Source organism: Phaenicophaeus curvirostris, chromosome 1, assembly GCF_032191515.1.
Source record: "Phaenicophaeus curvirostris isolate KB17595 chromosome 1, BPBGC_Pcur_1.0, whole genome shotgun sequence".
NCBI lineage: Eukaryota > Metazoa > Chordata > Aves > Cuculiformes > Cuculidae > Phaenicophaeus > Phaenicophaeus curvirostris.
In genome coordinates this window covers 187765970-187792382 of record NC_091392.1, presented here as the reverse complement: position 1 = coordinate 187792382, position 26413 = coordinate 187765970, and the positions used below count along the sequence as shown (strand labels likewise).

General features: G+C 40.9%; 2 protein-coding genes across 4 annotated transcripts in view; both read left to right on the top strand.

Annotated features, from left to right (window-relative positions):
• The window catches only part of RASL11A (RAS like family 11 member A), a 427718-nt gene that overhangs the window by 115852 nt on the left and 285453 nt on the right, over positions 1-26413 (top strand). The gene's annotated exons all lie outside the window — the stretch shown is intronic.
• The window catches only part of WASF3 (WASP family member 3), a 70680-nt gene continuing 58975 nt past the window's right edge, over positions 14709-26413 (top strand). For all 3 annotated transcript variants that reach the window (XM_069882999.1, XM_069883004.1, XM_069882988.1), the window contains exon 1: positions 14709-14776. The gene's annotated coding sequence lies outside the window, so the exon portion shown is untranslated. The remainder of the gene's footprint in view (positions 14777-26413) is intronic.

Genomic DNA, 26413 nt, shown 5'->3' with positions numbered 1-26413 from the left:
GGGGGCTGTGAGGGGGGTCTCCAATTTCAGAGTAGAAACGCCCTTGCAGATTTTGGCTATGAAAAGCCAGAGAAGAAAATAACAATGGGTGTTGAGCAAAAGCTGACCATCAAGACCATTACGTGCATAAAGAGTTCCATTCCACATAGATAGATATAATAACAGCCAGCTAACAATAACATATTAATAAGGAAGAATCTCATGATTAGGCACTGAAGAACCCAGGAAATCTTTCTAAGATGAAAATGTGTTAGCAATATATAAAAAGTCCAAAGAGGAAGATACAAGCAGACTAATCATTCAGATGCTGGAGGTGTAGAAGAGACAAAGGGTAAAAAGAAGATTTTTTTCCTAACAGAAAAAGTAGTTAATGAATACAAATGAGAAAAGGTTATTATTTTCTCATCCATTGATTCACATTTCTGAAGCAACTAGCTCAAAAATGCTTCAATGCTTGGATGCAGGAGTTAGGACAGCACCACTGGAGATCTTAAAGTCAAAATTCAAGTGCCCAGGAGGTCTAGACATTAGCAGAATACATAACAAAGAAGTAAAGGTCTCTAGGACAGTCTCAGCATGGGTCAGAATAGCTTTTCTGCAATGTGTACAGAAATGACAGCCAAGTAGGTTAGAAAAATTCTGATCCAAACATAGTATTTAAAAATTTATAGGAACTTCAGCAGTGGCTGAGAATGGACATTACGCAGGTGAAAAAAGGCTTCTGGGAAAATCCGGAACTTGTATTAGAGCTTAGGGTATGATCTTTTATTCAAGTTACTTGCAGAAACCTGTCTCATTAAAACCCAGCACTCGGAGGGGCTGGCTGAAACACAAATATTTCCTCTTTTCAGCTGTTCATGTAATTCTTGGTAATAAAATAGGTTAACCTTTGTGAGAGTTGTGTTGGCAAAGCAGAAATTGCCAGACGCTTTGGGATCACTCCAGGTTTCAGGAACTGGCAGCTGGCTGTGTTGCTCCCAAGAGCTAGGCTTTCTCCCTGTTACTTCATGCTGGAAACACTGGAAATATTTTCAGGCACAGCTGGGTAACTGCACCATGTGCTTCTGCCCTTGGTGACCTGAGGCACAGCTGGGCCACGTCCGTGAGGCTGAAAGGGAAGTTTTATTCAGCCCTTTCTGAAGGATGCTGGCAGTGAGAGGAGACTTGGGCGGTGGGGAGGGAGGCACTTGGCTGAAGACAAAAATAAGTATTGAATGGGAAGGCAATTACGAAGCTAAACTGGTAGGAGTGATCTGGGATTGTGCTGTGCTCTCTTGGAAAACCTTCAAAGCCTTTTTAAGCAATTGGCATGAAGCTTTCTGCTGGCTATAAAAATGCCTTTTGAGAATCATCTCCCACTTGTACTTTTACAATTCATGCTTTTAATAGGAATATTGTACCCATTGAAAGCGCAGGCTTACTTGACAGCCTAAGAGAATGGAGTCCAGGCCAGCCAACATAAGTAGGTGCCTCAGCATTATTCCTGCCTTGCGTTGTGTCAACCTTGCCTTGAAGAGAAATGTCTTGGGGTGAGAAAGCAGGTCAGTTCGTAAGGCCGTTCCCATCCTTTTCCTTGCATCTCATCAAGTACGAAGCGAACCTCGGTTGCCACAGTGGCTCTGATCCTGATATCTGTTCAGAATGAGCCGCCCGTGGCCAATAAATTGATTTCATCCTGATACAGTAAGGTTAGGTGACTATTGTTCTTGGCTGGGTTGCAGTCAGTAGCCACGACCATGAAGCAGGAAGCATTCTCACTGGGAAAGCACTTGTGTCTACAGCACACTTTACACAAGATTCTGCTCTACTGAAGCCAATGTGAATTTAGAGTGTAAACAAGAGCTCCTCTGAATAAAGACAGATATCAGCACATAGTTCCATACTTCTGAAAATGGGGTTCTAGCCATGGAAGACTACAGACTTCATCCTTTGTTTCTTTTTTGATGCTCTGCACCACTTAGAATTTGGGAAGTAGTCTTCATGATTCACCACTAAAACTTCCTATATCTTGGAGGTGAGCAACTGAGTCATTCTCCAGCACCCTCCAGGCTGGTACCACACCATGAGCACAGGGCTTTCCCACACTGCAGCAGTCCCAGGGTGTTGACTTGACTCCTGAGATAGCTGAAAATACGCCAGAGTAGGCCTGGGACTACTCTGCTCAATTTCAGTGATTTTTTTTAGGCAGCTAGACTCCTTCTGTACTCAACTGAGAAAGAGTAGGACAGTAAGTTAGACCCCTGTTATGGCTGAGTTACTGGTGGTGCTGATGTTACTCCACATTAGCAGGAGACTAATCAGACATGCTAACTAGCTGAAGTGCCTAAAATTGTAGTGTGAGCTCCCAGATGTGCTCTTGTGCCTAGCACAGCTTGAATGATCCGGACCTCTGTACTCCATTATCAGTCCTTTAAGTTCTTCAATCTTCCCTTTTGAATGTAATGGACTTTTTATACTGCAAATGTGAGTGTGTAATTCAATGCATATGTTTTGGGAGGGGGGAGTCTATGAGAATGCCAAGCAAATCAGTAAAGGTTTAGCACATCATTATTCATTGTTGCAATGCCATGAGGCACTTATGAATGCCCTATAGTGGGGAGGAGAAAAAAAAAAAGGGGAAAATTGTAATATATGTGTAGTAAAATTTGATTGAGAGGAAGATTTTGCATCTGAATTGCATGAAGTCTATTAAAATTTTGGTCTTCTTTAGACTAATAGGATTATGCCATTCCCAAACTGATTGTTTCCAAGCAACGATGCAGATCCTAGTATGTGTTTGCTTATCTCTTCAGTTTGCTGCCAGACCATAGAAACTCCCAAAGATAGCTGCAAAACTGATGATATCAGGTGTTATACATAATTACAAGACATTGTTTTGAGAAGATAGTCCATTTGTCCTCTTTTTGGACGCTGATTCAAAGAGTGCATTGGGGCTTACGTAAGGCAACTGGCAAGTGATTTCCATTATTTTTTTTTTTTTTAAGAAAGGAAATGACCTGCACTGCCACCAGCACGGCATACTCCAACATAATTTTCATTTGGACACAAACACTTCACTGTGGTAAGGGGGAATTGCTCTTTCTGAGGAACAAATCCGAAGTAGTAGCCATGAATAGTGGTGCAAGTCTTCAGAAACTGCAGTTCAGCAAAAGCTTTTCAAATGTCCTCAACCGTGGCTGTTTAAAGGGCCAAATCTCCCCTGCTTTACTAATTGAAAGCTCTCCTCATGTATTATAAAGGAATGCACAGCTATACAGCCCTGTACACTAAATAATAAATAGCCAGTTGCAAATGACATTGCTATTTTATATTCAGAACTGTCTAAATTGTGTGGAGATTTTGCAAGGTGCATTAAAAGGAGATTAGAGTGTTTTTTTCTCTTTCCTGGCTGCTTTTGAATTTGATGACATCATGGGATAAATGATTTAGGGGTCAATGTTTACTATTTTGGCATTCAAAAAGGCTGCCTGAAGAGCTCTGTGGCTAAACATCATTAATGCATTTTCTTTAGAGTAAGAAAATAGTGCATTTATACATAATTTAACATGAAGGAAGGGCTTTACTCTGATGGCTACGTAAAGAATACAGTGTAGCTCTGTGCACATCTGAATTTCCATAGAAGGCAATTGATCACCTCCAAAGAGAAACAGAACAGCTATTTAGTGGTATAAAGCAACAAAGCACTAAGTTTAGGACTGAAAGTGAAAAAATACTGTTATTGGTAGAAATTTGAGAACGAATTTATTGTGGCAGAATGTAATTACATGACTGGATGGAGTGCTGTGATTTATGTTCGTACTCGTGTAAAATGCTTTGAGATGATTAATAACTGGCTCAATCCTTTACACTCATAACAACACTTCTGGCACAATAGCACTGTAATGATCTGTCACTCTGGCTATTGTGTTATCGGATATATAAGATCCCCTGCATTAGGCAAGCAAGGAGTCCTGGGGCTAGTGAGCAGGCAGATGCAGCTCCCGTACTATTTGCATTGCAGTATTACCAGAGATCTAATAAGGGCTCAGAGCCTTGGTGGGCTAGATGCCGATCAGAACTTGAAATGAAAGATGGCTTTCCCTTTCAGAGTTCACAATTTAATTATGTGATGGTAATCAATAGAGAGCTAGAGCAGAGAGGGAGGGCTGCATCATAGGAGTTGTTGCACTTCATATAATAAACACCAGTCAGAGTCCATCACCTGTCTGTATCTCTTACAAGACAATGAAAAATGAAATTATCTTGCGTACAAGTTGAAGACAGATAATTTCTTTCCATTTGTACTTCAGCGGCAGCCAAAGATCTACTGATATTCTATTGTTCAGAGTTTGACTGACCGAGGAGTTGCAGTCAAGGTAAGTAAAATAGAAGAGAGATACCCCTGAAAATATCATATAGAATGTGATAGTATCCACCTTAGTTTGACTCCCTGGCTTTTTGAGGGAAGTGGAGCAGTGAGAAAAAGGTGGTGAGGCTTGAACATTTTTGCTACTTGGCTGGTTTAATAGGAGAGCACAATGACTAAACAGAAAACCAAAGAAGGGGAGACAATGCACAAAAGTGAGGATAGGGTGATTGAGAGGGTGGCAGAGATTGATGTAATGAGAGTGAGGCTGAGATGAAGACTTTGGAGAGGTTTGTGAGAAGACTATGAGCAGAAATGGTGAGTGTCCCAAGGGAAATCAGCAGTATAATGACACCCAGTGTCTGATTGTCTTTGCAGCCTGTTCCTTGCACTTGTTTAAGCCAACCTGTCTGCCTTGGCCCTGAGGCAGTTCCCATGTTGAACAAAGGGACTTGACATTCACAAGAAAAATTACAGTTTCTGAAAAAGTGATATTGTGCCCAGAATTTCCCTAGGCCAGTGAAAGAAACTAATATTTGTCAGATAAATTTCTTCAATATGAGAGGGGTGAGGCACTGGAACAGGTTGCCCAGGGAAGTTGTGGCTGCCCCATCCTTGGAGGTGTTCAAGCCCAGGTTGGATGGGACCTTGGGCAGTCTGATCCAGTGGGAGGTGTCCCTGCCCATGGCAGGGGGTTTGGAACTAGATGATCTTCAAGGTCCCTTCCAACCCAAACTATTCTATGAATCTGTGAAAATGAGCAGGGTCAAATATGACCTCACTGGCACTGGAAAGTGAAACTAGTGATATTAAAAGACACCTGGATTTATACCAGTGTCACTGAGAAAATATTGACTATGTTTTACCCCCCAGGAAGACTATAGCTTTGAATGAATGGTCATAATGGTCCAGAATCGGTTTTATTTTGTGCATGACTTTGGAAGATGCTTTGTTTCTTGGCTGGGTGCAGACTATTTCTTTTTCTTATTCTTGTGCTTCATTTGCGTTGAGGTATCTTCCTCCCTCCTCCTTTGCAAAACTGCCAGGCTCCAATATATGCAGCAGTTAAAAAAAAAAAAAAAGAAAGAAAGAAAAACAACAGAAACCAAACTCACAACTGACTTCACATTGCCCTTTTCAAAGGGCACGACAAGTTATGGAAAACACAGCAGAGCCCTGGCTGTAAAACGCAGGCGGCAGGGCTGGGCTGCGCGCTGTCCGTGGTGCTGAGCGGAGCCGGTGTTGCCCCTTGCACCGCGCCCACTCTGGGCTGAGCTGTCGTCAGGCGAAGCGTTTCCTCCAGGTGACGTGGGCTTCCACCTTGAATGACTGCAACGTGCGCGGCGCAACAGATGTTTGCCAGCCTGGATTTTCCTCTTTTAGCCACCCTAAGAAGTCAGGGAGATTAATTAAAGCCAGAGTCCCCATAGGTGAATGGCACTTCATGTGTTCAGGGGAGCTCCCACAATTTTCCAGTTTACGCCGTCATCAGTTGCTTTCATAGGAGATAGGATTAGATCAGTACTGAAGGCAGCTTTGGCTTTGGTTTGTTTATGTGTTTACTTTTAATTTTTAGGAAAACTGCAGAAATAATGAAAAACAGCAGGGAATGGGAAACCGAGATTGATTGTTTCACGTATTGCAGTGACCTTTGGGGAAAGTGGGCATTTAATTTTTACTGATGTTGTAAAGGCGCAGACAAAGTTCTGACCTTTCTGATCCAGGGTGACCACTATGAGCATCCCACTGAGAATTAATTACAATCGCCTGGAGCAGCTCCAAGAATCATTTATTAGAGTACTATAAATGTGGTAAAAGTGATCAGTATGCTTGGAAGAAGCCATTCTGTGTGCCTGCTGTGATATCTAAGAGAAGCTCAGACTTGTCGGCTTGTTGTTTTGCTTTGCTGTTCATTAACAACACTGAAATAGGAGAGACAGCATTAGAACTCCAGGGCAAGCATTTCCCATCATTCTGCTTCTACACAGATACGTTTGTATTTGATTAAGGCAGAAGAGATAGAACTAGGCATAACAAAAATCAAATGTCTCCCCAAGAGACAGGACATGGTCCAATTCTCTGACTGCACAAAGCACAAATCAACAGCTTCTTCTAGCAGCCTCCTAGAAATGTGAAATGGAAGTGAGGAGAAAGCTCCACACAAGACATACAAGGAAGCATTTAAAATTCAAGGTGTGCTATGATGCCATTGTACTTCAGCAACCAGCACAAACCTGGGGCTGCTAGTCACATGGGAGATGACAGTCTTTTCCCCCAGACGTTAATTTAAAAAGGGAAGATCAGTTGTGTGTACAAAGTTAGGCAGAAATATTTCATATATGATATGACGATTTTGTCAGACATTCTGCCAAAAGGAATTGAACCAGGGCATTTAAATAAAAATTGTAAAACCACCTAAATTTGTTGGGAAGAAGGATTTAATTGGGAATGATGACAAAAAAGGCAGAAATGTGGATTAACCTAAAAGGCAAAGGGCAGCCAAGTTAAAGCAGATGGCTTTTCCTTGTTCTTTAAGTGCCTTATAATGAGAAAAAGATGCTATGTAATGACAGTTGTTTCTAAACTGAATTTTTTTAGAGGGGGGTGGGAGAAAGTTTCCCATGAGGCAGTAGTTGAAACAGGAGAATCAGAAAGACAGAGCTGCAGACAGTCCGTATTGAACTGGTTTTGTTCTAGAGTTCTGGAGCTCAGTTTGATGTATGGTAGGAAAGAGCCATCTCCCATTCCAACTAAAATTGTCTTCTGCTTTGCCTCCCTGAGTATCTACATTGCATAAGGGCTCTGCCACTCTCTTTCTCTCATAAACCTTCTCAATTGCCCTTTCTGTGGATTGACTAAGATTTCTTAATTCTTATAGCTTTTTGTTCTGTCTTGCTGTTGTTACTTCTATTTCCTTCCTGTATCAGTTAAAAATTCTTCCTCTAATTCTGTTATCCAAACAACAGATTTTTCTACAACTGAAAATCTGCTGTTGATAATTACTTAAAATCTCCACCTTTTTCTGTCTCCTGATACCTTTCTACCCAAAATGGGGGGAAGAGAGGGAGGGAGGGAGGGGAGGAGGGAGGAGGGAGGGAAGGAGGGAGGAAGAGAGGGAAAGAGGGAGGGAAGGAGGGAGGGAAGGAGGGAGGGAAGGAGGGAGGGAAGGAAAGCAGAAGAGACAGTCTATTCCATATGACATATGTTCAATTTCCCAGCAAGGCTTAATTACTGTTGGGAGTTTGAAGTACTACTCCTTTTGACACATTGGCACTTGGAGTGCAGTGCCATGCCTCTTCCCTGTTCCAGTTTTCGTGCACATGGATAAGACTTGCATGTGCGCTGGGGCCATTGTATGTAAGAATGGAGACTGCAGGCATCTTTCCTGGAAACTCTAGGCATCCATGCAGCTTTCAGGGAGAGTTAAGGCCCACAGACAATTATACTTTTAATTGTCTTTTAATATAATGCTTCATCCTGCAAACAAATGAGTGTCCTGACCCAGAAAGTACAGATGGAACTTTCAACCCCCACATAGTCCAGCCAAAAGGTCCTATGGTAATGGAACGGCAAGGGACCTTTGCAGTCAGCAGGACTGAACTCATGACCAACATCTGAAGAGACTTCATGCTCTGTAGGTACACAAGTGTAATTGGAGACAACAGGAGTTTTAGGATATAATGTGCAAGATGGAGACCTAACATGACGATTGCTCTTCAGCTTTGCATAATGAAATGTGCATTGTGTTTTGAGTAAGAGCATGATTTCCCTTGCTTTTGATTGTAAAACACAGCTATGTGGTATTAGCTTCAGCCAAAAAAAGCAGAATAAAAGCTAGAGAATTCATATGCAGAACTTATGTTGTTAAGGACAATTCAAGAATATGCTTCATCAAGAAATCCAATAAATATACCACCTTCAAACTTAATTATGAAGAAAGATTGTGGTTTAAAAGATTAAAAACCTGTCTATTTGTGAGAATAAGCCTTCCCCCCCTCCTTTTTCAAGATCTACACTTTAAACTATAAGCTGGATCTCACCTATAGCTAAATTCAGACACCTGGGAAGTCTACCCTATCAGAAGAAGCATTATTAAGTTGCTGAAACTGTCTTGACAATTAAACAGTTCAGCTTTATATTTATTTGCTGAAAAATCCCCTGGTGACATATTAATTATGCATAAAGTTTGCCTTGTGAAAAAGTTGGTTGGTTTTCAAATATCCATCTCATTTTGTCTCTCTTGTGGAAATATAAGTGCTCTATACTAGATACAAGACAGAGGAAATCAAGTTTAATATAAACATGCATTTTAAAGAAATGTTTAACTTCAGCTTACTTTTAAACGTTGGTAGAGATAGAGGGGTTTTACATTGATATGTGACATGTCTGAACGACATTCTTTTAAGAAGCTAGAGAAGACTGTTCAGAAAGCAGTAGACAGAGGATAGTTATCAAAGGTTCACTGTTACAATGGAAAACTCTTGGCTAAGATTCTCAAAGAATGTATCCTGAGTTTGGTACTGTTTTGTATTTACTTCAGTTCCTGGGTGATGAAGTAGAACATACATTTAGCACATTTGCAGATGTCACAAGCCTGGTGGAGAAGCAGTCAAAAGGATCGTGATGCATGAGGCAGCTGGTCAAAAAAACCACAGAATTAACTTCAAAAAAGAGAATGCAAGGTCTGCACTTAATCTGAAAAAATCAAGCACATTAACACAGAATGGGAAACAGCTGACTAGGCAGAAGTTTTGCTGAAGAAGAAGTTGAGGTTACAGTGACTCACAAAAGAAATATGTATCAATAATGTCATACTATTACAGTAAAAGCAAACACACGGCTTTGCTATTGAGTGCTGGGAGTTTAGTTCTGTGCAGTGAACTTCAGACCAGAGAATTAGAAAACATGTCCTCTGAGGCAAGAATGGAAGAGCTAAGGAGTTAATGTATTGAACAAATGACTGGAGAGATGTGAGAAGTCTTCAAATAATCACAGGTCATCATCTATTCTCCACATCCCTTGTGGATAGCACGAGAAAATAATGTGCTAAAATTACATCATGGAAGAGTTACATTAGACATTAGTAAAAACTTCCTGACAATAATCACTAGGCAAGAATGCAGGAGGAAATTGTGGAATTCTCTGCTTTAGATATCATAGCGTAAGACAAAGAAACATATGTCAACCCACATTCATATCTCTCTCATTTATCCAGCCTTGGCACAGGACAGTGGATTAAGAGATCTCCTGATGCCATTTTGGCCCCATGTTCTTTGCCTCTATCACTACTCTCCCCACTTAATTTTAGTGTGAACTTTTCTATTTGCAGTTAATTTGCATATATTCTTGAAGGGTGGTCTCAACAAATATCTGTCTCACCTTATCCAAACTGTATGATATTCATACATTTAATTTTATTCTAGTGCTCTCCTATCTTTACCCGCGTACTTCATTTATTTACATCTCAGCAACTTCCATTCTGAGATACCAACTCCACTGGGTTGTCATCCAGCTGTGTCCAGAAGCTGGGTTCAGGGAGATGGAGAGGGGCATCCCAGCTGGAAAATATGCTCCTTGGCAAAGTCCCGGGACCAAAGAATAGTCTCATAGGCTGTGTGTCACCCCCTTGCAATATAACAGGATATAACAGTGCACTTGTCACAGGACTCCTAAGAGAAGGCATATAATACATTGGGCCAAAGAAAGTTCACAAGAATTTTGTGCTCATTATTCTGGAAACTTATATGTACATTTGGTGTCTGCTGTGGAAAGACTGCAATCTAAGAGCAGGGCGATAAATGGTTATGCATACAGAGGCATTGATTCCCATGAAGCAGACGCTGAAGTCAGTAATTAAGGTGTTCTCATGACAGTTTTATGCATACTTTTATGATTGAAAGACTGGGATGTTCTCATAATTTTTATATTTTTATTAATTTTTTACTGTACACTGCATGTTTGTTTAATACGTAATATGCCTCCTAACAATTCCACAAGCATATGTTTTACTGGTACTCACTATGATTTTTATAGTTGAATAAAGAAGATGAAAAACCATTTGAAGTAACTAACCCTTTCATCACAGCCATCTCCTTCTTATTTTTCCTTTAGTTTACCTTACACCCTAGACTGCAGCTAATAGCTGTTCAAAGAAGTGGAATGCTACTAGTACATTCCAAGATCTTGAATAAGTTTGAGTTTGGCTCTGAAGTTTCGTACATCCATGTGTCATTCCAACTATCTTCATATCTAAGGCAAATCACAGAGCTTCAAATCTAACCTAAAGCCACATGATAGTCAGATAGCTTATCTTCATGCTCTGGTTGTGTGTTACTGTCCCCCTGATTTGCCCAAAGTCAAAGATATTAGTGGATTAAAACAAGAGAGAGACACAAATCAGATGGAGCAAGGCTACAAATAACTATTGGACAACAGGCTGGGAGCAAACAAACGTAACTGCAATATCCATGTCTGTTAATGGGCTCAGTAGAGTGAGAAAGCAGTGAGGGACTCCCCAGAACCCAGCTGCATAATTTTTTTGATACTGAACAACACATTGCTAGTAAGAGATTTTCTTTCCCCCCTTTATATTATACCTCTGTTACTATTGGTGGTCATAATGCCTTGTAAAACAAGGCACAGAAGTTTAGAAAAGGACAGCTGGGCCTGTAAAAAGCATATGCCTACAGTGAATCAGAAGAGGAGAAATAAGATGTATCTCATTCTTAGCAGATGTAAAAGTGTTTGGTACAGTGCACTTCAAAATATTTCATATGGTCCTGTAGAACCCCAACTAGCCTTGTGAACTGAACTGACTGCCCCTCCCTCTCTCCCTCTCCCTCTCCCTCTCCCTCCCCTCCACTGCCCCATCAAAGGGCCAGGGCCAACAAACAAAAATGAACGCTTTGCATGGCAAATAGTTTTTACAGCTTACAGTTAATGGAAGCTAATATTAATTGTCAGAATTACAACTCCTGTTGAGTTGATGAAACTAGCTGTCTTGGAAAGTGGTTAGGCTTCCTTTTGTTGGTGTTCGTCTGCATATTTTTCTCAAGATTGATTATACAGTGCCTCTTTGAACTTATATTGAATGTTTCCTTTGAGGATGTACTCACATCTTGGTTTCATATACTTTGCTAAACTTTCAGTACTCCAGGGATATTAAAAGGAAAGCAGCAACAACAACAGGGAAAATAGTTAATAGTCTTGAGAAAATATTCTTGAAAAACATGAGGAGCATGGAAATACTAATAATACTGAAAATACGAAGAGTATGAGAAATACATATGCAGACTTATCAAGGCTAAATAGTTTTGCATTAATGGAAGATAACTCCATTAATGGAGACATAGTAATTCATAAAGCATCTTATCCTAAATCAATTACCTCAGTCAAGACACGGTTCCCCTTTCTCTGGGGTGCGGCTGTGGCTAGAGGGAAAGCAATTTACTTCAAAAGCTGATTCAGCAAGAAACTCTTCAGAGGCCCATCAATGTCCCATTCATAATCAGAGATGCTGTAATGATTATCTGTGGCATCGTAAATCATTTGTGTAACACTATTTATTTTAACATTATTCAGCAATTTTGTGTTTCCTGAAAGACAAAAAGATTTCCATATCATGAAATATCCTCTTCAGCAGGAAGCAAGAAGCGTTATGACAGACTTTTTAAAATATTGTTTCTTCCTATGCTGTATTTTTTATGAAGCAAACTATTCAACAAAAGGAGATCCTTATAAATCTGATCTAAGTCAGTGATATTATAAGAAGATACTAAGAAAATGTCATGCCCACTTCAACTAACTCATATTGGCTTCAGTCTCCAATATTCCCCCCTTTTCATCACTTTCTGAATCCTCATTCTGTCTTTAAGTGAAATTAATAGGAGAAAGATCAGTCCTGGACATCTTTTGGTGTGTCAGTCCAAACCTAAATCTACTGCCTTCAGAGGACTTTTCTGAAGCATTATTTCAATTAGAAATAAAAACAGTCAGAGAAAAGCTGATTGAATTATTCCTTATAGATAATTTAACCACTTTCTTTTCTGTCTCTTAATGAAAACTCAGTACAGATTAAATGCAAACTGTTTGGCAGATTTGCCTTTTTTGCAAATTCTAAAGCAAGGTCAAAACTGCTATAACAAAGCTCTGCCTGAGTTCCTTTTTTACAAGATATAGACATTATTAAAAGTAGCATTAAAAATGTCATGAATACAGAGGAGAAAACTGAAAGCTGAGAAAGAATCCAAGAGCCTGGAAAGCAGCTGGAAGGAAATACTTCATTAATACCTTGCATCACACAGGCTACTTACTTTTACTGATGGAGCAGAAAAAAATTACTGGTGGTGATAGGTCTGTTCGAAATGAATATTTACAAACCTGAAGATCTCATTTTCTATATGAAAAAAGCATCACTGAATGAGCATGAATGCAGCTGTGCTTTAACAATGCCAGGTCATTTTCCTCTGTTTTACTGTACAGTCTCTGAAGAGCTTCCTCTTTCTTGCTGCATACGTGTTTTAGGGAAAATACTCTCCTTTTGAAAAGAATGAGTTTTTCTCAAAACCTGGAGACTATTTTCCTCTTAGGACTTTTGTCCTAGTGAGCCCTTGTGCTGAGGAAAATGATTGCCACTTCCTTCTCTTCGGGTTATGTTACTTAATGATTTCTTTTCTTTTTGCTTCACTAGTGATCATAAAACTGTCACCATCTGCACTTCAAAGCGTAGGAAAGCTGCACGGCTGGCTTGCTGCTTTTTGCCTTGTAACCTTGAGTAATAACAGCAGTGGCTCTCAGCTGGTGCCTCTTACCATGACCGATATATAAATACAAAGAATTTTTCCCAAACTAATAACAATACTCTATACTTTCTTTCTTTCTATTTTTTCTATCTCTTTCTTGGAAACGAAGTGCTTGTGAGCCCGCATCTTTGCTTCATTCCTCTGTAGGAAATGTGTGGGTAACAGAAGCCTGTGATACAATTGGGTTTGAGTTAGAATCATAGAATAGATCATAGAATAGTTTGGGTTGGAAGGGACCTTAAAGATCATCTAGTTCCAACCCCTCTGTGATCGTCAGGGACATCCCACTAGATCAGGCTGCCCAAAGCCCCATCCAACCTGGCCTTGAACACCTCCAGGAATGGGGCAGCCACAGCTTCCCTGGGCAACCTGTGCCAGTGCCTCACCACTCTCATGATGAAGAAGCTCTTCCTTATGTCTAGTCTAAATCTTCCCCTCTCCAGTTTATAGCCATTGCCCTCAGTCCTGCCACCGCAAGCCTTTGTAAACAGTCCCTCCCCAGCTTTCTTGTAGCCCCTTCAAGTACTAGAAGGCCGTTATGAGATCTCGTTGGACCTTTCTCTTCTCCAGGCTGAATAACCCCAACTCTCTTGTCCTGTCCTCATATAGGAGGTTCTCCAGCCCTCGGATCATCCTTGTATCCCTCCTCTGGACCCGTTCCAACAGCTGCACATCCTTCTTATGTTGAGGATTCCAGGACTGGCCAAAATACTCCAGGTGAGGTCTCAAAAGAGAGGAATAGAGGGGCAGAACCACTTCCCTTGACCTGCTGGATGCGCTTCTTTTGATGCAGCCCAGGATACAGTTCGGCCTTCTGGGCTGCGAGCGCACATTGCCGGCTCACGTCCAGCTCCTCGTCAGGCAGCAGGAAACTTTCAGCTGCCAAAGATGATTGACTGGAGATGGCGTTCAATACCCTCTGCTTTCAGCTGCAATTATTTATTGAACTGCCCCAGGCAGTTCGCTCGGTGATTATTCCACCTCCCTAAAATCTCATTCACATGATAAAAAGTTCGACTTATTTTTTTTTTTTTCTTTCTAAAGGCTTTGCAGCAGGCAACAAAAGACCCGGTCACAGGGCTTAACCACAAAGGACCAAACCCCGAGCGGAGCCGGGAAGGGGCATTGTCAGGGCTGGGGCAGCAGCTGCCGCGCTCACAGAGCAGCCTGCAGGACCCCCGGGCGCGGAACTGGGTCACAAGGGCGAGGGAAGGTGGCGGAGGCTCGTGGAAGCCAGGAACGGGGGTAAAAGGGGTCGCGGCGGGGCCGCAGGAGCCCCGAGGCGGCCCTCACGGATTGAGGGGAACGAGGGGACTTGGTGTGTGTGTGGGGGGCGTTGGGAGCTTGTGGGGTGGAGGAGGCGCTGATTGACAGCTCCCCCCCGCGCGCTCCTCTCGCTCTGATTGGTCGGCGCTCACGTCAATCAACGAGGCGTGCGGCCAAGCGCCGGCTCCCATTGGTCGGTCTGTGCCCCGCCCCCTCGGCGCTGCCCAAAATAGGCGACGAGAGGCGGGGCTTAGCGCGAAGGGGCGGGGCTTAATGGCAAAAAGGGCGGGGCTTGAGGCGGCTTTAGCCCGCGATCGGCGACTGTGGCGGCGGCGTCGCGGGATGGGACGAAGCGCGGCGCTAGGTGGGTGCGGGGCCTGAGGGGACGCGAAGGGAGGGGACCCAGCCGCTTCTTCGCCGCCTCCGGGCGGCGGCGGCGCCGTTCCCCGAGCAGAAGCGGTGGGGTCGCTTCTCCTCCAGCGCGGGGGGGGCGGGGGGCTTTGTTTCGAGCCCCTCTGCCAGCCCCTAGAGCTGCGGGGCGCGCTGCTTCCACCCCCTTCTCGGTCTCAGGGGGAAACTGGGGGGACCAGGACCCCAAACTTGCGGTTCTCGGGGCTGGGAGACCCGTTCCCGGTCGACCGGTCGGAGCGAATGCTCCGACCGGTCGACCGGGAACGGGTCTCCCAGCCCCGAGAACCGCGTGTTTATTCCCCACTCGTGCCACCAACCGGTCTTTCTTGCTGTCCAGCCGCCTTCAAGTCCTTAAAAATCATCATCTTTTCTTTTGGAAGGTGCTAGGATTCCTTGCCAGCTTAGGAACTTTTAAAACTCCCCGCCTCGCGTTTGTTTTTTCCACCTTAATTGCTTCCCCCCCCCCCCCCCCCAAGTTATGAAGTGAATGCGTGGCTGGGAGTGCAAGCCAGGGATTTATTGCAGCTGTTGAATGTCTAACACTATCCAAAGAGTGGTTAAGAAGTGCTTTCTTGAAGTCTTCTCTCTTTTCCGATATAGTTCAGCAATCTCTGCAGATAACAGCAGAAGGACTGGTGGTTCTAGGCTGAGCGACAGCCTGTGGAGTGGGGCCAGTGCTTGAGCGATGGGTTATTGGATGCAGTTGTGAGATTCCCTGATAGAAAGAAAGGAAAAAAGCCACCAAACTTCAAAGCACAAATGGTTTAGTTTGCACGCTGTTTGTGCAGGAATAGGAAAAAGCTGTCTAGCTGCGGTTCTTTGTGCCTCTTTTGTAAACTACAGCAAATGAGGGGAAAGTATTCCTATTAGAAAAAGATGGGAGCAAATTATGGAAGCAGCCAGGAACTTCAAGAGACTTGAAATCTGAGGGCGAGGAGGGGGAGGTTGTTTTGCCTTGGGTATCATTCAAGACTGGCTTTGCTTTTTTTTTTTTTCCCCTCCTTCTTTCTTTTTAAAGCTTTATATGGGGAATCAAAAAGTATTAACGTTTATAAGAGACAGACTGTTGTTTTGACTCTGTCCGATACTGTGTAGCTAATAGTCTGTGGGCTTGAATAAGAGAATGAAGTAATGGAATAAAGCTGCAGTTCCCACTCTCCAGCATGCTCTCCAATGCTACAGCAATCTGTAGCTCAGATGCGAAGTTGTGTGGCCTCTAATATGTGGAGGTTGACATGATATGGAATAATTATGTAGACTTATACAGTTGGAAACCTGTTAAAGTTACAAGTTACAATGCCTGCAGACTTAAAGATTGAAGATTAAGCTCTGTGTTTGAGCCATGGAACTGAGTTTTGGTAGGTGTTATGTTCAGTTACAGTTTACTGTTGCCTTTAAGTTCTTATCAGAACCAAAATACACTGAGATGGAGGGACAGTTATCTGCCTACACCAAAATAAAGGTCCTGCATCTCTCTTACTCAGAAAGAATGTGGCTTTTTTAGAAAGTCCTGTATGAAGAATGTTTTATCTGCAGCTCTTTAGTGGAGACTGAGACCAGACAGACCATCTTCCCCTTGAGCAATGTGGGAGCTCAGTTTATTTCCAGCTGAATTTTTGGGATGAGTTGTGCAAAGCAAACTTTTTCCGTTGCTTGCTGGAAGATTATTTATGTGTTTGCATTGCTAGCAGTAGTGTGAATGTAGTTATTAGGTGGTGAAAACAGAGATTTTGTTATACATGAAATAATATATAATTGAGCCAGCCTTCTTTTTTCCCCCCTTTTTCTATGGCAGCTTTCTTCAAATAAAGAAAAAATAGAAAACATTGTTTTAATCGCATAGATACTAAAACAATAGTCTTGATTATACACAGTAGTTCTTGAAATTGTATGGTCTTTGATAATCCTCCCATTTGTCCATGGAAATAATAAAAGACGACCTTGTATGTCAGGAATAGAATTGCTTGTGTTTTAAAAAGGGACTTTCATAACAGCAGTAAGTTATTGAGGCTTCATGTTTGATTTATATGGTACAACACATATGACATCTTATAGTTAATAGCAGCATAAACCTGCTTTGTTTTTCAGTATATATCTTGTCTGTACAGCATGCCTCAAAGGATTATGGTTTTAGGAGTAGTAATATAAACTTCTTGCAGACCAGCTGCTCTTTGGTGTGACTACTTTACCAGGTTTGTTTACTTTCTTCTTCAGTAAGAAGGTACATGCCATATATTTTTCTGAAACAAGAATAATAGTGTCTGCAGGCAATGTTACTGTGTGGAGAAAAGAGGAATAAAAGCCATTGTGTGGCAGATATGAAACTTCAAAATAATGTTCCTATTATATACAATGATCAGCAGGACAGTATTCCTAAAAAACCAAGCCAAACTAGAGCAGATACTTTGGTGAAGAATTCCATAAAGGCTGATGGTAGCTGAGTGTTTAAGTCACTGTATTGCTGTCACCTGGACAGTGAATTAGCACACATGGCTTGGAAAGCCTTCCCTTTTTGATTAAACTTCCTCCATGGACAGTTAGATCTTGGTGTACTCGTTGTTCTTTCAGGCCCTCCTTTGGCACCTCTTCCAGAGCTCTCCTGACTGCCTTTAGTGAGGAATGAGCAACAAATGTTGCAGTTAATTGCAGTTTGGTCTTCTATGTCTGTCTTTAGTTGGCCTGTACTTGATGTGGTCTTGTAACTGAGCTTGAGTCCAATATAGGTTGTATAATTCAGCACTTTTGAGCCTTTTCAATTCATAGAGTCATGGTATAGTTTGGATTGGAAGGAACCTTGAAGATCATCCAGTTCCAACCCCTCTGTGGTTGGCAGGGACACCTCCCACTAGATCAGGCTGCCCTAGGCCCCATCCAACCTGGCCTTGAACACCTCCGGGGATGGGACGAACACAGCTTCCCTGGGCAACCCTGTGCCAGTGTCTGATGACTTTCATGGTGAAGAAACTCTTTGTTATGTCTAGTCTAAATCTGCTCCTCTCCAGTTTATACCTATTGCCCTATGTCCTATCATTACAAGCCTTTGTGAACAGTCCCTCCCCAGCTTTCTTGTAGCCCCTTCAGTTACTGGAAGGTCATTGTAAGATCTCCTCAGAGCCTTCTCTTCTCCAGGCTGAACAACCCCAACTCTCTCAGCCTGTCCTCATATGGGAGGTGCTCCAGCCCTCTCATCATCTTTGTAGCCTCCTCTGGACCTGTTCGAATAGCTCAATCCTTCTTATGTTGACGATTCCAGACCAGGACACAATACTCCAGATAAGGTCTGATGAGACGTTGTGACGTGATGTATTGCTATCCTGATTCATGTGTGGCTCTAAATAAATTTTGGGGTTTTTTTTTACCTGTGTTTTTTACTGTATTTTCTTTTTATTTTATTTTTGTTTGCACAGGCTATTGAGCTCCAGGCTGTGTGTCAGGTGAATTGTACTACTAGTGTAAGCTGTTAACCAGGCAATGTGTGTCCAGTGGGGTTATGATAATATGTTTTGTTAATTCCATCAATAGCAGAGATATACTAATTTGCAGTACTGATGGGAAGAAGTTGTTTTTATTGGGCTCAGTTCTTAGTTCTCTAATCTTAAAGCCATTCTGTATACGAAGATCATTAATAGGATCAGGTTACAAATGTGCCTTACAGTATTAATAATATACAACTGTAGGTAGCCTTTGGAATCCCCTTGTACAAGCAGTACTGTGGGTCACAGACTGTAACTGCTTATTCTCTTCAAAGAACAGGTGAAGAGGTAGAGGATGAGTATTAACTTCTCTGTATGGAAGATTCACATGGAGAATATCCGTAGTGTAAGAAAATTGGCAACTTCACTGAAAATTAATTTGAGGCATCTTGAACCTTAGCTCTGTAGCTGAACAGCTGTAGCACTTACATTCTCTTCTGAGAACTTGGTTTGCCTTCAGGATATTTTTGTTATTACCTCTAAAGTTACACCTGATTTTTTTTTGTTTAACCCGTTAGCAATTTCCTTCACACTTACAGTTATTCAGATCTAACTGTTCAGAAGCTGGCCAGCTGTAAAAGCTGTTAAAATATTGCACTGGGGTGTGTTTTTTAACTGAAAAGGTGCTGATGCTTTTCACCCATCTTAAACTCGGATAACTGAAATATTTTAGCTGCTGATAGATGTCATTTCTTTCTCCTCTTGCAAAAAGGGAAACAAAATGCTTGGGAAGAAATTAAGAACTTGGACTGTAGAAACACCTGGAGATCAAAAAGAAAGTCTTTGTGTTCATTTAGGCTGCAAATTAAGAGCTTATCTTGTTTGCTTTCTTTATTTTTGGCAGATCAGATAGCTGGACAATTTTTGTTGAAGGCTTGCTTATATGGTCAGCATTATTTGGATTTGCTTTCTTGTTTTCTTTAAAAAACAAATCCAAAGTTGTGTTAGACATTCATTCGTGTTCTGAATTTAAACACATTTCCTGTCTCACATACTGCAATATTCTGCCAGTGAACTAATGATGTTTTCTAGATCTAGAATCGATCACTGTGTGTGTTCAAATTTTTTTGGATAGACCTCTGTGTTTAGCAGAGTTATAGTTAATCTTTTTCAAGATTCTTGGAGCTACTCCCTACCTGTTGGTTACAAATATGATCTCTTTATTCTTATAGAGATTTAGTAGCCAAATACATCAATAGGGAACGACGTGTGTTTCTACTAAGCGCAGAACATCTTTATGCCAAATTTATTTAATATCTTTTTTAATATTTGCTGTACTTGTGCCACTCAAATGCATGCTTCAACTCTGAGTCAATCATCTTTTGTGTTGTAAAATACAAATTTTAAAAGCAGGAAAATTGAGCATTGTTCAGGTTGAACTTGATTGTGTTTGTTTTAAACACAGATGTCAGTCTAAACCAAAAGACATTAAAGCAAAATATTTCTCCATCATCTGTATGCTGTCAAACAGATTATACTTAATGTGTAGGTTTTCTTCAAAGCATTCGTGATTGCAAACCTTCTTGCAAGAGTGCTTTGGTAAGAAGTACTGGAAAGAACTGACACAGACTATTGAGTGCTTAGTTAGAGAGATAGCAAAGCATCAGCGAACATAATAACTAAAATAAATGTCTTGGACATGGCTGGCACACAGATTTTTTTTTTTTGTTTTAGTTTTTGAATTAATCTTGCCTTCTGTAGATAATTAGGTTTTATAATAGTCTTCAGAATATGATGCAACCTTTAAAATGCTGGTAAATGATGGGTAAAGTACGTATATATATCAGTGGTAATTTTAATGTGTTCAGAGTTCATATTTTACAGTCATCGTAGTTGATATTGAGAGAAGTAGCCTATTTTAAGGCAGTTGTAACTTCCATTAATCTGTCAAAACCAGAATTTTAGGTTGACTTAAATGTATTTTTCTTCAGTACAAGAAAAAATGATATTTTCAAATGTGTGCAGAATTACAGCCTGGCTTGTTTTCTTTCTAGTTCCAGAAATCAAGTCTTTATTTCACTGTTTCATTGGCCTGAGCTTTTATTGCACATCTACCCAATACAGAAGCTATAGTATAATTGCCTGTGGTAAAACTTTATCAAGCATTGATCATTGTGCTACACACAGATAAGTTCACACTGATGAAAAATATTTATCCCATTTAAGTTTTAACGGGAGAGACTTTTTGGAGGCTTGTGCGGTGGTTGTTTCCTCCTGTGCTGGTGTAAAAGCATTGTTAAGGTTGGTTTGGCTGTTGTGACCATGCATTAATGTGTTTTTGCACAGTGTTTTTGGTATCTGAATATGCACTTGCTGTACAGTTCTGTATATATTATGGTGATTCTCAAGTTCTCTGTCAGCCTTCTAATGCTGATAGAACTTAAATTGGGAGGAAAACTTAGATTATAAATAGTGTAAATGCTGTTTAATGCATAATCTAAGTGAGATTGAGGAAACAATCTCCAGCTTTTTAGAAGAGATTTTACATCAGTCTGTTAGTTGATACTTTTAAGAAAAGAATGACTTTGCTGTCATTCAGCCTTTTCTAACTTTTTTTCTTTGAGAGTTTCTTGGAAACTCTTCTTCCTTCAGCCTTTCCAAGGTAATCTTGTCCTATTTTCAGGTGTGTGGCTTATCTACGAGCACGTGTAACTGTTCTACATGTATTTAAGCTGTTTGAACAGCTAAAATGAGGTGCTGTTTGGCCTGGGACTGTGCTAATAAGGTGTAGAGTCTACTCCATCTTGTCGAGTTGAAGTGCTTTGTTTGGATGGCTGTGCTGAAAGGGTGCTGCATGTATTTTCTTGTTGGGTTGCCAGAGTGGAAAACCTAATTTTGTAAGGGCATGTATTTTAATACTGAGCACTTACTGTCTTACAGTTAATCATTAATAGGTTAGAGATTCCTCATTCAGGGAGCACATTTGTCTGGTTGTTAGGTAATTGGGGTGCTGTTATATTTTGTTGGAATAACATAATTTGCTGCTTCTGGTGATATCTATGTTCTTCAGCATCTTGTCCTTTAGGTTACTGGGTAATTAGTTGGATCTAAGCATACAGTAGTATTTTGGATTAAGTAAGAGTGCTTTCTTCATGTCTTATGGAGCCCGCTTAATATTCTTAGCGTGTTGGTGTATTATGAAGACTGAGATCGTTGATGGAATAAAATATACCATCAGTTTTGGGCTCCACAATATAAGCATTATAAGAAGGATACAAAAATATCTGCCTGTGTATAAAGGAGGACAATAAAGGTGGTGAAAGAACTAGAGTATATGACTTGTGAGGAACAGTTGAGAATACTACGTTTGTTCAGCTTGGAAAGAGGATACAAGGGGTAAACTTATCGTTGTCTACAAATTCCTCATGAAGGGGAGAAGAAAACGATGTGCTGGTCTTCCTGGTGTTTGCTGATAGAGCACAAGGGGTTGGCTTAAAGCTGTGCCAGGGTATGTTCAGATTGGATATTAGGAAAAAGCTTTGAACTGAGAAGATGGTCAAACACTGGAACATGCTCTGCAAGGAAGTGGTTGTGGCTCCAAGCTAGTCAGGGTTCAACAGGTGTTCAGACAATGCTCTTGAGTATCTGGTTTAACAATAGAGCTGCCCTGTATGGAGTCAGGAGTTGGGGCTTGGTGATCCTCATGGCTCCCTTCCAACTTGGGATACGCTATGTTTCTGTGACTAGACTTAAGTACTCTTTCAATGGCAATATTGTTGCCATTTCTTGTAGAAATCAGTTACTAATCTTTGGTATCTAGTTACCACATTTTAGGTAGTCACTTGTACTTAGCTTGCTATTCTCAACTCAGGATATTTCATTATTCTATGGTAACATGAAAGATAGAACTTAATAGTATTTTAGAAGCTTTAGAGGACTTTTACTTGCCATTTAGAAGATGTGTACAAAACCATTTCTTTCTGTTGTTGATATATTAATAAAATCTAAAAGTGAAAAAAGCACTTCATCAGTGAACACTGCAAAGAGTGTATAATCCCATAAAAATATTTTATTCAAGTCTAGTTGCCAGTGTCAAGAGAACATAATATTGAGTCTGTGTGTAGAGGACAATGAGTGTAAGTTGGGGAGTTACTGGAGTTCTGCCATATTTAAGGGTGGAGAAGGTTGTATAAACCGGACTGGTTAAGTAGTTATTGCTTGTCACATGCTGCTGAGCGTGATGCTGTTGATAGAGATGTTAGTAGGGGCTGGGGTTCAAATTGAATCCAGGGATCAAATTTGTTCCAGTTTTGATGACTGTAACGGCCAGCAGAGTTTGAGTATTCCCTTGTTTGAGGGTTTATAGTTAATGTATGCAGTTACAGCTGATGTATGCAGCAGCTGTTACCCTCTCCTTCCTCTTCAGCAGCTTTTCCTTGCAGCCTAGCACTGCTGTTCTTGTTGCAGTAACTTCCTTTTGAAGGTTAGAAAGGGCTAACCTGTCTTTCGTACTTCTGATATCCTTTAGGGTAAGGACAGTGGTGTTGGAGTCACTGTTGTGTACCTGAACGAACAGATGCGTTAGAGCAAATAAGCAGTGTATAACTCTTGGATTCATAACTCACTCAGTAAAAAAAGGTTGGTAAAGTTGTAAACAGATAGTTTTCTGCATTCTTGTGACTTGTAAAATTAAATGGTGCTAGGACGCATACTTTCCTGAGGCCAGAGACCTTACTTCTTCAGCTGATGGATCCCATGTTTCTTGTGCATCTTTGTAGTGGCAACCACTTTACCCGTAACAAGTAATACTTGGAGAGCTTGTGTGTGTAATGGCTGACAGGCACAATATATCAAAACATGTTAATGTTGAAATTGATTTATTGATGTTTGTTTTGAAATCCTGTAGTAGAAAAGGTATTCATGATGCTGTGGAAACCCATTCATCTGCCGTGGGCTTGGTTTTGTCCTAACAGGGCAACAGGCAGCTGTGGGAACTAGCATTTTACAAGGCAAGGCCTGGGAAGCTTGTTTGATTTTTGAAACTTCAAGCAGCTTTTGGAAACACTTCTTTGAGAAGTTCTTCTGCTTCATTACATGTGAATGAAAAAATGAGGACTTTGAACTTCTGAATTAGAAGGGGGGCTTTAGTAGAAATGTGGCTTTTTAGTTCTTTCTTCTACAGCACTTAAAGCTTGCTGAGTTTTCTGTAGAAAGTTGAAATTCTCGGGAACTTGTATCAGCACAGGTTTATTGTACAGTTATTTCCTGGGAAAGTACTGTTTTTCTTTATAAAACTTGGCAGCAGCTTTGAATACTTAAACAGCTGCAATCATGGAGGAGACAATACATCACTTCAAATGAAGTCTGTTTGATTTTTATGCTGAATTTGAAGATGCTGTTGTACATATTACTGTATTTTTGCACACCGCTTGAATATTGAAATTCATTCTGACCTCTGCATGCCAAATCAGGAGCTGGAGTGTGGCTGAGTCATGAGCATGACTTGAGTCATGCTTAAAGAGGATGCCTTGGTACAGTTACACACATGGTTTGGTTACGGTTTCAGGGTATCTGAATTGTGGAGCAGGAGGTGGGTATTTGTCAGTCTGTGCTGAGCAAGCAGATGTGCAAGCCACATACTGTTTATCTACCCTCCTTTTGGCACAAAGAATCAAAACCTGACATTTCAACAGCTTCATTTTTTTTCTAGATGAGGGGAGGATCCTGTCTCAGTCAGCTGTCAGCTTGCTTCTCTTGAAGCTCTCCACTCAGTAAATGGTCTTATACGTCTTCACTGTAGCGATCACTTAATATTTATAGCAAGTAAAGAGTTGAAGAGCTTGTGCGTGGTGAGTGTGAAGTACCTGAATGTTGAAGCGATGAGGTACAAATGCCTTCAAGAGGAGTGTCTGAGAATGTGCTGCTGTATAGCCTTCCAGCCCTGGGATGAAATGTAGTGATTCTAATATTTGCCTCTGCCATCAAACACTGCTTACACTGCTGTAGACTATCTTGAAATTCCAAGCATCCGTTGATTCAGGGTGGGTAGTTCAGCATGTAGATAAGATTAGGAGCAACGCCTAGTTATAGCTCAAACTAATAATGCTGCAAAGATGGGTCTTTGTGTCTAGTTGCTGCATTTTGGTGCTGATTTGCACTGCTAATGACAGGAAAAGCTTTGTTGTTGGTGGGCTAGTAAGCAGTTGGGTTCTTAACTGTAAGGATTTTTATTAGCCTGAAAAGCTGCATCTTAAATACTACTGTAAGATCATGGAAATTCTGACCTTATTTTATTTTTCTAAAATATTTGCTGTTCTGCTGGAGAAGGCACATACTTTGTAGTGATGATGTCCTGGTTGCCATACTAACAGCTCCAAGAGCCTCTTGCATGGGTCTGCAGCTTGCTGTTGTGTAGGAGATAATCCTCTTCCTGCTCACTTAGCTGGCTGAAGTGTCCTCTGACTAGTTGGCTTGTTGTTGGAGAAGGTTTAGCAACCTTCAGGAATTTCTGTGTCTTAGAGTGATGGCAAGGTTTTGTTCAATGTGATTTATTACTGTTTGCAAAAACTGTTGGGAAGCGGTAATTCCATGATTGGGGAAAGGTCCAGAACTTCTGTTGTCTTAGATGTTTCAGACTACAGCAATTTACTATTTCTGTGAGTCATTAATTGATGTCCAGAAAAATGAATGGAGGACAAAGTCAAATATTGCAGCAGTTTGAACCCTTAAAACTAGCTTTCTGAAATGTACAGAAATAGTAGTCTTACACAATATATATTTCAGTTTGCACATTTTTGTTACCATTTCTATCTCTTAATCTGAGACTATTGAGGAAGCAGTGAAATAACCACCTTTAGTGAGCAGGTACTATTTTCACTGCCCATGACAACAGCAGTTGAAACCCCAAATCCATCTCCTTCTCTCCCTGTCCTACATTTTAAGATGAAGCTATTAATGTTCTTTGTTGCATGCTACTTCCTCATTTGGATTTTCTGTTCCACTTCCTCCTGCTGCAAACTCTTTAGTATGCACTTCTGAAGTCTTACTTCCCTTTCAAACTCCCCCTTTCATATCCTAATATTCCTCTTAAGAAAGAAATGTGTTGTGATGAACTTCTTCATGTAATTTCTGGTAAAACCCACAGATGCCTTTTTTATTTCCTTTCTTTGTTTTATTTATTTTATTTTTTTTTTTTTATTGACTGAAATGCTTGGAGATATTAGAAAACCCCAAACCAAAAAACAAACCACAACAGAAACCCTTCCCACTGCCACAGTCATCTCCAAAGAAACTTAAAATGGAGTGAGGTAGATGCAAGACATGAAATGTAAACCCTTCTTCATTCATTGGAGTGAACTGCCTACTATCAGATTTCCTGAAACCACAGAATGTTATTTTTGGCAAGAACATCAGAAAGGGTATTCTTCCTTTTAAACAGTTGTTGTTTGGAAAACAAGCATATGTCTGGCATCATCATGGATTTCTGAAAGAGGAAAAAGTGATTTTTATTTTCAAAACATGTAGTAAAACTGTATTTTCAGCAGAACCAAATGTTAAATGCTTTTGGAGGCTTAAATTTAATGGTGTGCCCTTACAGTTCGTTGTCAAGGTTGAAACAACAAGCACAGTTAGCCCTTAGGCTGCTAAATGCTAATCACAGCTTAGCAAGAGTTTCCCTCAGCCAAGTTAGTGGGCTCCAGAAAAGTACACAGGCAGCCTGTAATAAGTTTTTGAAGTTTTTTGAAGCTAAACTTAAATGTTGAGGTTCAGATATAAATAAGGCTTCATTTTATGCCTATGGTAATTGTGACACTAGCTTTAAGACTCAGGGCTATAAATCTGTAGTTTGGGTATGTCTGCTCTTGTTCATCTTGATACAATTATGGCTGTTGATGCCTTTGAATGTGACACGTTAGAAAATAAATTGAAGGAAGTTCAATGAATCTAAGGGATGACTGTCTAAACAGTGAACAGCTTTGATTTGTTGGTCAGAGATAACTTTTTTATGCCTTGTTACAGAGCAATAAAGGCAGCATAGAACAGTCCTACGTACCCACAGAATCACAGAATAACCAGGTTGGAAGAGACCCACCGGATCACCGAGTCCAACCGTTCCTACCAAACACTAAACCATATCCCTCAGCACCTCGTCCACCCGTGCCTTAAACACCTCCAGG